This window comes from Dicentrarchus labrax, unplaced genomic scaffold (genome assembly GCF_905237075.1).
Source record: "Dicentrarchus labrax unplaced genomic scaffold, dlabrax2021, whole genome shotgun sequence".
NCBI lineage: Eukaryota > Metazoa > Chordata > Actinopteri > Moronidae > Dicentrarchus > Dicentrarchus labrax.
Window position 1 is genome coordinate 7,879,471 of NW_026136722.1, and position 15,321 is coordinate 7,894,791.

The window sequence follows — 15,321 nt, forward strand, 5'->3', positions numbered from 1 at the left end:
TACGTCCATGCTCCCCGATCCATTAGCCCTCATTATGCAAGGCTGTAGATGACAGACTGAGTCGCTCTCAGGCCTTGGCCTCTCTCTGTCTTACCAGCATCCTACTCACTCACTCACCCCCACTATAGCAACATGATTAATGGGTTACTTCAGAACACATGAGCCTTGAGGAGCAAGGCTGTATTTAACGCCACCCTCCACGGGGGGCAGACTGCAGCTGACTAAATGCTGTGAGGTGGATGAGATGGAGAAAACAAAGGCTATTATTCTGACTAGTGGATGGAAAATCATCATTATAGGCTGGAAATTATTATTTGAAATGATTTTAGCTTAAACCTGCATCAGTTCATTATTTCGTCCACTTGAAGTCAACAAAACAAGCTGAAAACCCAACAACTTATTAACTTATTATGGTGTAAGATGTTAAGAAAACAGTGGCTTTTTTACACACACACAGCCGATACAGTTCGACATTACCATCATGGTTCTGGCTAATGCCAAATCCTAGTCCAATATCCACTTTCAATTTTCCACTGTTTTTGGTCTCTACCAACTCCTGAGAAAAATATCTGGATCTTTAACAGTGAAATGATCCACCATGTTCACGGTCTAGTTGCTAACTTTGTCTGTCTGCTGTGAATGTAGCTGTTGGCATACTGTCAGTTTAGCAGAGCTTTTTCATTGAGTGCTGCTGCTGGATAATGAGAGTGGCGAGACTGAACCAAAACAGTAAAGTTGTGGGCCATTAAACCAAAACAATGAACTGAAAGATGCTAAAGTGCTCTATGTAAATGAGGGCAACTGCAGAATTGGGGGATAATTAGAGTGACCAGGTGTCCATGTCTCACACATTGATTGGCTCTAGTGTTCCGAATTCAAACCACTGCACAGACAATCTTTTTTATCCAAACACTGTGAAGAAAGCAGGAAAGGCTGTTATCATGGGACTGTCAACCAGAGGGAAAGATGTTACAAGCTTAGAATATAGGAGAATATAGTTTGTTTTTTAAGTTAGATAGACATTATATCAACATTTTAGACTACCTCTCAGCACTGCTAACGCATCCCACAGTGTCCCACACAAACATACTCTTTGTCCCTCATTTGGTTTGGTTTCGGTCACCCTAGAGATAATTCCATGTGGGTTTGTCACTATGGAGCAACATCCCTTGCATTATACATAATCATTTAACCCATTGTAAATATAAAAATATTACCTGGTGCAGCTTTACCTGATGTGCTTAACAAAAGGTGGAGATTCATTTTAAATTATACAATTAATTTTTTGTCTTTTATGTGTTCATATTTATGTCTCAAATGATGTACCAATGCTGCTCATTTAATTTGTTGTGTTTGTTATTTAGTCATTACATTTAGTCTTTTGTCAGACCAAGAGCGTCATGTATTGCATTATTTCTGTGCTCTATGGGATCCTAAAAGCGTAAACATATACATAAATATAACAAACCGTCCATCCCACATCCAATCATTACAATACACAGGACATAATCACACAACAAAGAAGCCGTTAAGCTCCAGTGATCACAGGAACAAGGTGTCTATTGTATTGTCTCAACACAGTGGAACCAAAGTCATTCATCATGCAGTGATTTCACTGAATGAGGTCTCAAATTGTTATTGAGTTATTGTGCCGGTTTATTCTTCCACAGCAGAGTCCATCGTCCCTGGTTAGCATTATCAAACTGGCCAAACAAGTACAAACACACACACTTATACACCTATGACGTGCACAATCATGCTGTTTGCACACACACAGTAACTTGTCCTTTGGCTGGTTGATAAAAATGGGCTGTAATGGAAGAAGGAGGGACGGAGGGAAACAACAGAGCAGTTAGCTTGTGTGATTGTCTGCATTTCTGAGAAAGCCCCGGCGCCCCTTGAGGCTCTCTAGTTGGCACTGCGTCTCCAGAGATTGTATTTGCTGGGATGAAATAACAGAGCATTTGACTTTCCCAGCCAGCCATTCACTTGGCTGTGCTACAATGAGTTTTTGTGTGTGTGTGTGTGTGTGTGTGTGTGTGTGTGTGTGTGTGTGTGTGTGTGTGTGTGTTGTTGCTTCTGCCATGGCTGTGCTAGGGGCACAACAGATCGAATAAAAACAAGGCAAGAGAGAGATGGAAAAAAGCAACAAAAAGAAGAAAGATGAAGCGCCTCAGGGGGATCTGTAGAGGCTACAGACGACCTTTCAGAGACAAGCTTTTGAAGTGGAATTCACTTAAAGACAGCAGAAAGGCAGAGACGGAGAGAGAAAATGGGGAGGATGACACAGACGAGAGCGAGTGACAGAGAGGAGAGAGGAGGGAGGAGACAAATGAGTGGGGAGACAGAGCCATGGAGATGAAAGTGGTTGTTGTTGTCATCAAAGCCTGAAGGACGGACTAAAACATTGTGGAGGTCGGCAAGGTGAGCAGAGAAGGATGCAGGAAGTTTTCCTGGAGTGGGGTTTTAGGAGAACGCAGCCAAAAGGAAAAAGCGACACAGCATCTCTCAACCTCATATTCAAAAAAATGTTGTTAAGTGTGTACTATTTGTCCAAAGGGGACAACATGTCTCACATCCAGATTCAAAGTGGCAAACATGCATACAGGGTTCAGTGGACCAATTCTTTACTGATTTCAATCACACACACACACACACACAATCATTTTAAATAACATTTTAATCAAAGTTTTAGATTTGATCACAGATTGATGGGTAAATTTCAGCCTTTACATAACAGGCTACTAAACATGAGTCATTCTAACATAAATATACAAGCATACAAGCATTCATCAGCTGTCTGACAAAGGGCTTTTCTTTGTCCCAGAAGTTTTTAAAGTTCCCCCTCCTCCGTGCTACTGGAAAAACAATGAACATTTGTGTACAGTTACAGTCATTATTTCACAAAACACAACTTTATTTCACAAAAGACAGCGTATCAGTTGTATCAATTTCCATTTGCACCATTGATTTGAGGTATAGGAAGTTCCAGAGAGATGATGTCTGTGGTCTACCAAATGGTTGAGTAGTACCTTAAAGGGATAATGGGAGAATCCACTGTAGTATGAAGAGGCTTCCACTGTAATACTATCAATATATGGCAATTAAACAATACTCAAAATAACTATTAGTTGCAGTCCTACATCGATGATCTGTTTAAAGAGTGTTTACATTTTAAACTTTAGACTTACACAAAGATACCTAATTTTGTAGATACCTACATCTGTGTTATTTATTTCTACATTTCAATTTCTCTAAAGCTCAGACATGTTTTGGATAGTTTAAACATACATAAAATGTATGTTTTGTAGTGCTATGTCACAGATATCCCAAAAGATCCTATGCTTTATGAGAGCTAAAACATTGATGATACATAGATGGAAACAATTCTAGCTACCCGCACAATGTTTGCTGACACACCCACAGATGTAGATATTTCCTTTCATCAATACACTGCTGCCATTACGTACAAGCCTTGTGTTTGTTTTAGCTGCTTCTGGACGAGAAAGGGTGAGAGGAGAGGAGAGGAGAGGAGAGGGGAGGAGAGGAGAGGAGAGGAGAGGAGTCTGGCACAGAGGCAAGAGTCATCCAATTAATCAAAGCAAGCAGTGCCACTCTAATCAGCTAAAGCCAGCACCCCGGGAGATGAGAAAAGAGGGAAGGGAGGTTAAAAGCAGCTGGGTAAAAAAATGACATAAGAGGGTGAACGGTAGACAGTAGAAAGGGGAAAGGAAGTGCAAAGCATACATAGGAGACTAGGGAGAAAAGCAGGAAAATGGCACAGAAAAAGCTGTGCAGTGAACTACTTTTACATAAATAAATGTTGTAATATTAGATATCCAAAAAGATATACATTTCCTTATCCACAGTATGTGACCCTTTCCCACCCCCAAAATCCTGATTCAGCTTGAAATACATTAAAATGCATATTCGTAGTTGGGAACAAGGGGGGGGAAAAACCATTGAGTGACGAAGAGGAGGGGTGTACAGAGTGGGTGTAGAACGAGGGATGGGGATGTATTTATGGTCAGTTTATGCCGCCTTCAGCATCTCATCTCTTTCTCCTCCCAGCTGACTGAACCACTTAAAACCACCAATTTACTCCAATATTCAAGAGCCAAGAAGCGCTCTTAATTGATTAAAGACCTCCAGCTGTGCTACAAAAAAAACTATTTCCTTTATATTCTGCTTGTTTCATTCCAACTCATGTACTGGGCCTGACAGATGCTGCAGCAGAGTCCATATGTGCCTATTTTTCAGTCTCTTTCTTTTTGACAGAGACTCACCTAGTTTTCCTCTCCTCTCTCTGCATTTGATGGATCGGTAGATACTTCTGGACTGTCACACACCCTGACAAATATCAGGCCCTGAGGAGGCATGTAGAGCAGGAGGGGTGAGTCCATATGTGTGTCCTTACTCGCCCTGTGACGACCTACTGTCCTTGTACAAGTGTCACACAACACCAGGGAGCACAGACTGGGGGTACATTTAGAGACTGACACGAAAACTAGACATTTTGGGAAAATATGTGGATTTGCTTGCTGATGGAGAGTTAGATGAGATGCTTGATACTTGATATGTACAGTAAATAGGAGGTTACAGCTAGCACAAAGTTAGCACAAAGACTGAAGACAGGGGAAAACAGCTAGCTTGTCCAAAGGAAACAAAATCCACCTACCAACACCTCTAAAGTACAAATACTAAACAAAAACCAAGTGTAAAAATGTCAGTGAATTTGTCGTTTTATGGGACTATGGGAGCGTGCCTATTTATTGGTTGAGACCAGTTGCCAGGCAACCAGCAGAGAGCCAAGAAAAAGTCTAGCATGTGACCTCTGCAAAAGAGCAACTTCCGTTTATTTTTTAATTAAAGATAATAAAGTGTTTATTAATGAGTTTTCTAGGTGATAGTAGGTTTGTTACCTTCAGTATAAAAAAGATTTTTGAAGAAAATTTGTGTATTTCCCAAAAAATCTGACTATTTCTTTAACATAAGCCAGTGGTTCACATGTATTGATATTTTGTTACCTGTTTTTCTTTTCCCCTCAAACGTCTGTCCACCTTGTAGTATTTAACATGTCATTTAGCTTCTTAAATAAATCTTACCAACCTGAATTTTGATAGACTTGCTAGTTTCAGAACACGCTCCAATGGTCCCAAATGATTGGAACACAGGTGGAACTAAAAACAATTCAATAATGCAATGTAGCAATTAGTAATGTTATTATTTACACCTATTTGAAAAAGTACAATCTAGGACCAATGGTCAGGCTAAATGCCTACATAACAAGTCATGTCTATTGATTATGAATAAATTGTGCCATTGGTATGTCAGATGTTGCTGCACACTGTATGAATCATAATCACAGGTGAATCAATAGAGAGCTTGTCTTTAAATAAGGGAACCAAAGATTAAACCTACCAGACCGAATAGCAGCTTGTACACCATGAGAGAAGAGGGTGAGTGTGAGAAAGAAGAAATGGAAAAATAAAGTAGGTACATTAAAAATGTACTCCACCAATATAGGATTGCACTCCTACAACATTGTCTGACTCACAATGGACGGTAAAAAACAAAAAGGATAAAAATCTATGCACAATGACCAGCCATATCGTCTTTTTTGTTATTTTTTATTGCATACATTATTCTTCCTTGTCAAAACAACGACCACCAACAGGTTGGTCTGAGATCTTAGGTGTGTTACATCAATAGTGGCTAATGTAGATGAGGAGCAGCTACGAGTTCAGGTAAGTTCACTTCTTACTTACTCCACACTGACAAGACTTGTGTGTCTTCAGTCCCAGCTGACACTGCCACAAGTGATGTCACTTATCATTTTTAATTTATCAGACTTTGTGTAGCTCTCTCGCTTGAGCCACTAATAGCTTTATACAACTTTCTTTTTCACATACAGTACTCCACAATACCTGGAAACAGACTTTAACGTGTAAAATCAGCAGTATTCCCCTTTAAGAGTTTTACAGTCCTTTAGCACAAAACCACACTACATCTGTATTTGTGGGAGTTATTTTAAGTCAGGGATCGATACCAATGACTCAACAGTTACCGCAGCAGGTGCTGAGATTTTAAAAACCCACTTTGAAGCCTGTTCTCTGATTTTGGAAATAACACATCCACAGCCTCGCTTGTAGCATGACTACGTGGGCTGAACAAACCGCGGTCAAAGCGGGATTATTTGCATCATGATATGTTTTGTTTATTTTATTTCTGCTGGATTTGTTTCTTGCTGTATTTGTTCTCCAGCATGTCTACTTCAGGCCACCCTGGTCTGTGCCAGGATCTTGTCAGTGTTGTTCCTTGTTTCACTCGATAAAAAATCCCAAACTACTGACTACTTCTCCTTAAGTAACAGTGTGCTGATGTGATTGGATGTGTCAGCAGGTGTAGAGGACAGACTGACATGACCTCTGCTGAAGGATGTTAAGTTGGCATGCCAAATTCCCACACAGGGAAGATCAAACAGAAAAGTAAAACGAGGATGAGAATGAAGTGAAGACTTGAGTCTAGGGCATACAGAGTGGATGACTGCGTGAAAAATGGGCCGGGAGGAAAATGGAGAGCAAGTCAAGTAAGAAGCAAGTCGGCGAGGCATTAAAAGGGTGACAGCGGGAAGATAGATCGGGTGAGACAGAGAGATGGGAGATGAACACAGGATGCACAGAGAGAGTGGGAGAGAGAGACAGGCTGACGGAGCAGTCGATTGACACTAACAGCCTAGAGAGACACACACACACACACACACACACACACACACACACACACACACACACACACACACACACACACACAGAAGCTCAAGTTTTCACACACATTCACACTTGCATACACACAAGAAATGAGCGTCTTGGTCACATGACAGATGTAGTTGCCTGAATGTGTGCGAATGCAAACACAAAGTCAGACAATGGGAAAGGTGGACTGAGGGAGGCAGGTAATGAGCAGAGCACCCAAAGCAGATAGAGAGAGAGAGAGAGAGAGAGAGAGAGAGAAAGAAATAGAAAAAGACACAAAGCCTTTGTCCTCCAGCACACTACAGGCCACAGACACAGAGTCACATAACAGCAGAGAGCAGGTAAACAAACCACAAGCCTTTTTTCATGCTCCACAGCTCTCTCCAGAGAACACTGGTCCCAGTTATCACTTGCACCCTGGTTACACCAAATGCATATAAAGAACTGCACACTTAGATATATACACACACACGTACTGTATACTTATATCAAGGAATGCAGCAAGGGAACAGGTGGAGAAACAACAAGAAAGTAAGATTTTCACTAGTTGTTTCGGAAAGACAGGAAAACACAAGGGGGGGGGGCATCGGTGGAGGAAGAGCTCAGCATGGATGAAGAGATTCATCATCGCATCATCTTTACAAGGGGACATGAAGGCCAAACGACACCCTCTTCTACTTACCACAGAAAGAAACTCTGACCTGACTCTGACAGTGAGGAAGCAACACATGGAGCGGTTCTTAAAATAGCTCCATGGGCGGGTGATGAGCTGTCGGTCCCTTAACACTTAAAGCGCTCACAGGAGGACAGATAGATGGAAGAATAAAAGGGTGTGCATGGAGGAAAAGGACAGAGCCTTGAGGGAGATGGTTGACTTTCCAGGAAAAGATGAAAAAGTGCATTTTTAGTCTGACTTCTCGTTCCACAGTGGGATCTGCCACAGACAAGCCGGTGCCTCTTAATCGTTGATTAAAACAGTTTTTTAATTAAGCTCTAGATGACATAATTTTTAAGCCAAAATTCAATATTGGGGCTGTAACTTTCAATATCAATTAAAGTGAGAATTGGCTTTTCATTAATCAATTAATTGACTATTCTATAAAATGTCCATCACAGTTTCCCAGAGCCAAAGCTAACTTTTTCAAATTGCTCTAATCTAAGCAACAATCAAAACCCAAAGATATCCATCTTACTAACATAGAAGAAAATCAAACGAACCTGTGAATTTTTAGCATTTTTGCATTGATCGATTTCTGCCAATTCTGTTGATTGACTAGTCAACTGACTAATTGTATCCGCTTTCTCAATATCACTGAATATTAATGTAAAATAAAAGTGTGCAATGTTTCCTCCAAAGTTAGTAAAAAGTCCTGTGAATTCTCATGTATGACATATAGTAGCACACCTATTCAATGAGACTAAGTGAATAACTGTTGAATGTCTGGGGCCTGTTTTGATGTAGCTGTTCCAGTTAGAGATCTGCATCATATTGACACTGAACAACACTGGCTGCCTCATACTCAATATTAATGTGTGGTGTGTCAATATGCCCATCAGTCCAATACGTTTACGTAACAGCAACACACTCAAACCCCCAAATGCGCATGTGGACACACAAACTGTGAGCTGCTCCGGGGCCTGAGCACATCGACCGGCAGCATTATGAGCTCCAGCAGCATCAGAGGAAACACTGAGCAGAGGTTTGATGGTGAGCATCACTCTCTTAATGAAAGGAGGAGAGAGAATAAAACAATAAAACAACAGCGCTCTCACGCAGCTGCGCTGGATCAAACCGGTTTTCTTCACCTCTCCCTCTCTCTAACCCAGAATGCACCGTCAACACGTCAAACATCAAACCTCTCCATGCAGATCATCCGGTGGTTGCCATGCCAACAGTGAAGCTTTCATCTTGTTCCACACTTCTCCCAGCGTCCTTTTGTTTGGCAGGGCAGCTCCTCCTCACCATATAACCTTGGTCTCCTAGGAGCATGTGTAGTGTTTGTTAACCCAAGATCTTCAGTGAAGGGTTCTCAGTGTGTGTGTGTGTGTGTGTGTGTGTGTGTGTTGGATGCGTAGGTGCTAAACCAAAGCACAAAGAAGAATTGTAAAAGCTTAGATCTACCTCTTTGAGATGGGTGAAAGACAGGGAGAAAGTGTGTTTGTACATCATTTAGCTGTATTAGGGAACGCTTTCTCAAAGATGAAAGAGCGCCTGATCAATTAATTACTTCTAATTATGGTTGTCAACATCAATACACTTTCTCCTGACAACTTCAGCTGTTGCCTCCGATCTTCTCTGTGAGTGTTGAGACATAAATGTGCTTGTTTTCATCATTACAAGCTACTGATTTGCTCAAGTAGTGCCATATGGGTTTTAATGCTCCACTTCGATAAATATCGATGTCTGGCGCTGCCTAACCCGATTTGACAGTTTAGAGATCAAAGGTGGATGAACGCGGAGTCTTGACTGAACACACACAAACACACAAGCATCCAAATATATTAAGCAATTTATAATCTGTGTAAAAGCTGCTTGACAGCCCGCAAACAGCCGGAGGGTTTGGTATTAGTCATAATCCACCCAATTACATGATGAATGGAGTGCTGGAGGGGAGGGAGATGTGGGGGAGCAGAGACAGAGAAAGACAGAAAAAAACATCAACTGTGAATGAATTTACAGACAAAGATTAATATTAGAAATGGTGTGATGCTTTTATCCTGTGTGACCACCAGGAATACGTAGCCCATGTTACCTAGTAGTGCAGTTTTGCAGAATTGTGAGAGTGCAGGGAATATAGTACGTCTGATTAGTAAAGGAAGATAGACTGGAACCTGTGGCCAATAAGAGAAGAAAATAGAAGAACCTTAAATTTAATATTTGAAAATAGTATTCTTGGATCACTGTGTAAAATTGTTGCATGCTCTCAGGGTGTTACCAAAAAGAAATTCTATTTACATTGTATATTTGTACACTGTATTGACACCTTGCTAGACTTGGAGAAGCAGCGCTGCCAGCCAGACTGACATGAGAAGATTCTAGGCCACTGAAGGCAGCTCAAAATATCTAATCCATTAATTCCCCCCCCCCATTTTTGACAGTGATGTGCTGCACAATAGAGGGATCGGCACAGAGACTGAGCAGAATTAGCATATTAGTTACACGATCACACAAAGTCAGCAGTACTGGTGGTAAGTGAGACTGAACTGTCAGTAGCAGAGAAGCTAAAGAGCACCCAACAGTTAGTTATAGGACAGAAGCATTTTGATTTTAGATGAGAAACTCCACCTGTAGCAGGCGAGAGTCACACCTTAAATAGATGCAACAGCATCATGTTAGCATACACATACACACACAGTTTAACCTGCGGGTTTAACATGGTGGCCACCACAGAAGGTGACCTGCGGTGTATGTAAATAAAAACGGTTCATTTGAAGGTAACGAAGGCAGATTCTTATTTTCAGGTGATTATATACTAATGAAAACATACCTATGAATATTATATTCAATTTCTGCCAATAGGTCCTCCTAAATGTTACATACTGGACCTTTACATTTCCCTGCATCCACCTCATTCATATAACTTGCTTGCATGCTGAGTGCAGTGTGTGTGTACCAACTATGTATTCAAGTATCTCTGTGTGAGATCTGGTAAACAAGGACTTCCTCCTTTCTCTCTAACGTTAACTTCCTGTTTGGCGAGATAGCCACAATGAGAGGAAAGCTCCACCCGTTACTCTCTCCCTCTCTCTAGTGTAAGCACAAACAGATGTATCTCTTTAGCAGCTGTGGAGTATGCACTGTGCTGTGTTTATTAAATTCATATCCTGGTGAATAGAGGGTCAATGAGTGTGCACACACACACACAAACACACACACACACACAAACACAGTCATGGCAGCGTCAGAAGCCATTAGCAGTGACACTTGTTGCTGCTCGTCACAGTGACAGGCGCCGATGGCTGCTCCACTGGCCTTTCCATTTAAGCAGTGAGCGTTGTGTAGGATAATGTGCATATACAGTGCATGTGTGAATTCATTTGTGTGTGTGTGTGTGTGTGTGTGTGTGTGTGTGTGTGTGTGTGTGTGTCCTTTCACATAACAATAGTGCTGCATGTTGTCCGTTATCTTGCAAACATAATCTATCAGTAAAGTCACACTTTCCGGAGCAATCTACTGCAGATACACTACATGGACAAAAGTAAGTGGACATCCATTAAGTGATGGTTTAATGAGTGGCTGCAGGAATTTCCTCCCATTCAGCCACAAAAGTGATCAGTGACATTGTGCTCTGATAATGGGCAATAAAGTATGGTTTGCAGGTGGTCCAACTCATCCCAAAGGTGTTGAGGTTGGGGTTGAGATCGCTCAAGTTCTTCCACACCAAACCATTATTTCTTTATGAATCTTAGCTTTGTGCATGGAGGCATTGTCATAAAAGGAGGAGAGGATGTTACCTAAACAGCAAAGCTGGAAGCACATCTATTGTCTAAAACATCATTGTATCGTGTAGTGTGAGAATTGGGAACTAAACTGGAACTACAGGACCCAAACCATGAAAAACTGCCCCAGTGCAAAGGTATAGAAAAAGCATGGGTCTATATACTTTTGGTGACAGTGCACCAACAGCCCAGTCAGAGCAGCTAAAAGACAACAAATGAACGCCTTTGGGGGACTAATACTTCACAACATCGTGCAAGGATGTGCTTCCAACATTCGGTCAAGAGAAAGATTAGATTCAGGAAAAGGAAGATGACCGGTTGCTCTAAATACTCAATCGTAGATCAGAAGATGTATCAGGTGCTCTTTGAAACAGGAAAAACAAGTGAATAAACAAAAAGGCAATCCAGGCACTCCAAAAAATAGCCATGAGGAAGGAATATATTAAAAAGCCCTTATTGTAATGCCAGTTCGTTAAAAAAGTCAAGGCTTTAAAAAAAGAAGGGTTTTTTAAGTCTTGTCTAAGACCTAAAGTTTGATTGCCTTTTTCTTTAAACATTAGATTCAACTGTACATTTGAGGACAAACCTCCTGTCTTGTAAACTAAATAAGAAAATGAAATGGAAAGTACCATCAGGCCCAGAGCAATAGCACATAGTAGGACAGGACAGTTACAAATTAATTCTGATATTTATAAAGGAGAAGTTGAACAACCACTTTGCTTCTCAGAGCCCTAACAGGAACAATACACATATCATATTCTCTAGTCTATCTTCTACTCCATCCTCCATCCTCCATCCTCTATGATATTCGCACACACTTTGTTTTATCTGGCTCAGTTTTGTATCTGTTGATATCCTACCTAGGAGGAATACCTCTAGTAGTTACTATTATAGAAATCTAATATGTAGAGAGCTACACCTCTGGCACCTTCCTCCTGCAACATTGGATGTGTCAGATCTCCTCCTGAGCATCAGTGTAGTCTAAGTACATAACTTTCTATACAGAATCGTTAAATCATCATTATACAATCAGATTATTGAAATACCATTAATTACATTACTAAAACTGACCTTACTTCTTGAAATGATCCTATATACATACTAAACCATTGTCCCTGTGTGGATCACATCCCACTGACACACTGGTTCAAACCATGACGGGTGGATTGTCAAGGTTGGCCGCTGACTCAGGGAAAACACCCTCAAGCTGAATTATTTTAACTTAGAGCAACTTTAAAGTTCACAGCCTGCAGCACGCCACATACTGACACATGTATGAAAAATCCAATCACATCTTCAGCTTTACACTACACACAAGCTAATGTTTTCTTAGTTCATATGGTATTTTGGGCTTTTCTGTGAATCTCCAGTGTGCCATCAAGCCCTCCTTATTATCCACAAACAATGGCTTATTCAGACGGTTCAGCTGCCACTGTTTGCTTTTACCCTCACAGCAATTTGTCTAATTAAGCTTAAAGAAACAGTATTCCCTTTAGACTTCCTGACAAAAGCCCCCCTTTTCATCTACAAAACACACCTCAGTGTGGGACGCAGATGTTGCCATAAAGAATAAAAGTCACAAATGCACGTCTTTGCATTCAGACGTGTGGCGTGAATGAGATCTGGGGTTGAGTGAAGAGAAGTTGGGGACAATTAAATGAGATGGGGAGCAGCCGTCCAAGGCGATGGATCAATTCCAGTATTACCACCTCCCACACACACACACACACACACACACACACACACACACACACACACACACACAAGGTCAAAGGAGGGGAGAAGGAAGTCTTACCTTGAGATTTTAGAGGCATTCAATCTCCTCTTGCAACACAGCCGGCACTGACACACTGAACACCACAGCCATGAGTCATGGTGCTAACATGCCTAGAAACACAGAGAAAGGGAGATATGTTTGTTGAATGGGTAACTTACAACAGTTATCTGTCACATATAATATCTAAAACTGATGCTGTGAACTTGCATGGAAACATTTTGAGTAGCCACAACTTCAGATTTGTGTGGAAAGATAAGGCTGGCCGAGTGGGTGTCATGCAACATCTTACTTCTGCAGAATATGAATCTGACCATTTTTCAAACATATTTGTATCACACACACACACACACACACACACACACACACACAGGTATTAAAAGCCACCTTACAGCTTACAGCTCTTTTAAATACCAGTTCACTCGAGGACACCGGGAAAGAAACTCCCTCTAAATGATCTGATAAGCAACGGCACACTGGTCTACAGTGATCTATCCCTGGAATAAAGAGGGGATTTGGGTGTAATTAGGTGACACAGAGATGAAAGTCTGAGTGATCAATGTCTTGTTTGGCTGTGATGCTGTGGGCCTGCTACAAGAAAAGGGGGTGCCAAGAGGACAGGGTTGAGTGTAGACCTGCATAGTTCACAGCGGGCTACATGGACAGTAATGCCACCTCCTAGAATAAACCCATCTCACATGGCAGCAGGTGTAATAGGCAACATGACCCAAACACTACGAGGTTTTTAAATCTAAAGCAGCCACAGAAATGTGTTTTAATAAGGAAGTACACCACAGTAGTATACGCTGGGCTATACTGTAGCAGCCTGACAGCTTTATTTAATGTGGTTGCTGCAAAAAGATGATAACATTTCTGTCCATGCCTCTTTATTCCTTTAACACTCATAATAATAATAGGACATATTTAAAGCTGCTGCTCCTCTACCCCCATCCGCCCCTTTGTCCTCCTCACATCTTTAGCTCTGCGCTGGTTTTATGTCTGTGTGAACCAGGCTGTAAGACATCCATAGACCGAACAGCTGATACTGGAAAGCAAACCGATCTACAAATAAGTAAATAAATAAATAAATAAAGCAAACGCACCTTTAATCTCACCTTAGTTATCGCATCTTCATGTGCAGGCCACTGGTTCGCTCTGCATCCAGGCTTTGAATCTGCGGCGATCAGGATCCCTTCCTTCCGTGGAGCGCGGTTTGATTCGCAGCCTCCGGAGCCTGAGGAGGGACGGAGGCACGGCGGGCTGCCGATGGGCTGGCTGGCCTGTGAGCTCAGAGACAGTCCGACAGCAGACAGCGCCACCGCGATCAAACCCGATCCCCCAGCACCGAATGCACGAGCTCTCTGGGCGTGTATTATTTTTTTTTTTTTTTTTTTTTAAGTGAATGGGAGATGGTCAGCGCCACACCCCCTCCTCACAATTTAAATGGTATTTACACCTAAAGATCCCTCCGTCGGCTGTGTGGTGATTCATATTTTATTGTGTTGCAGCAGGAGAGTGTGAATTGCGTCACAGCGTTGCAGTATGCCTGTAAGACGAGGGTCCCCCCTCCACAAAACAGCACCAACAGCCCTTTAATAAAGGCTAGGAACCAGGCAAGCGATCAGCTGGTGGTGCAAACACAATAGCTGACTAATTAAATGAATGTGTATTCTATTTCTAGATAACGCCATGTTTTTTTTATTAAAATAAAAACCCTATAAAGTAACAACAATCTACCCCTGGATCTGATCCACCAGGTCCTCTGTGTTTCTGGTTGCTGGCTGAAACCATCCGAATTTGGGCTCGTTTAATCTGATTATATTCGCTTGCACAGGCTGCCACCTACCGGGCTGACGTGATTACGTCAGGGGGAAACTGTCCACGTGAGTCTTGCATCTCCTCAGGGGGGGTCTGTGCATAGCCGCATCTCCTCCCTCTCACCCCGATACCACCTGTAAAATATGCTTTACAGATCCTACGCTTTGACTGTTGTAGCGATGTTGATCGATGCCTCCGAGGCGATCAGCAGCAGCTTGTGTGAGCACAAGTCCCGTCTGAGTGGTGAAGGGATCCATCTAGTGGACTACAATAAGTCTCACATAGACAACTTTTATGTTCTGACTGGAAATTAGGAATTTATTTTCTTTTTAATCTTCACTCAAACCACCTTGCGTCCCCCCCATAAAGTTATCAGCACCCTAAAACACAGATGAGTAGTCATCAATAATGACAGTTACTCATATTAGAGCATCTTATTATAGGGCTGTGTTGATGAGCAGGTATTATCAACCTTTAAAGTCTGTTTTACTGCAATGGTATTTATTTTCTACTTTCATGATTAAATAACATTGTTGG

At 41.7% G+C, this 15,321-nt stretch overlaps 1 protein-coding gene across 4 annotated transcripts in view; it reads right to left on the reverse strand.

Annotated features, from left to right (window-relative positions):
• Window positions 1-14,758, reverse strand: part of tex2 (testis expressed 2) — a 31,053-nt gene extending 16,295 nt beyond the window's left edge. For 2 of the 4 annotated variants that reach the window (XM_051388896.1, XM_051388894.1), the window contains exons 1-2: window positions 14,082-14,752; window positions 12,988-13,079 (exon numbers count right to left, since the gene is read on the reverse strand). The gene's annotated coding sequence lies outside the window, so the exon portion shown is untranslated. Of the gene's footprint in view, window positions 1-12,987; window positions 13,080-14,069 lie in introns of all 4 variants that reach the window. The other 2 variants (XM_051388895.1, XM_051388897.1) reach the window with 2 other exon arrangements.
• Between the last annotated feature and the right edge of the window lie 563 nt (window positions 14,759-15,321).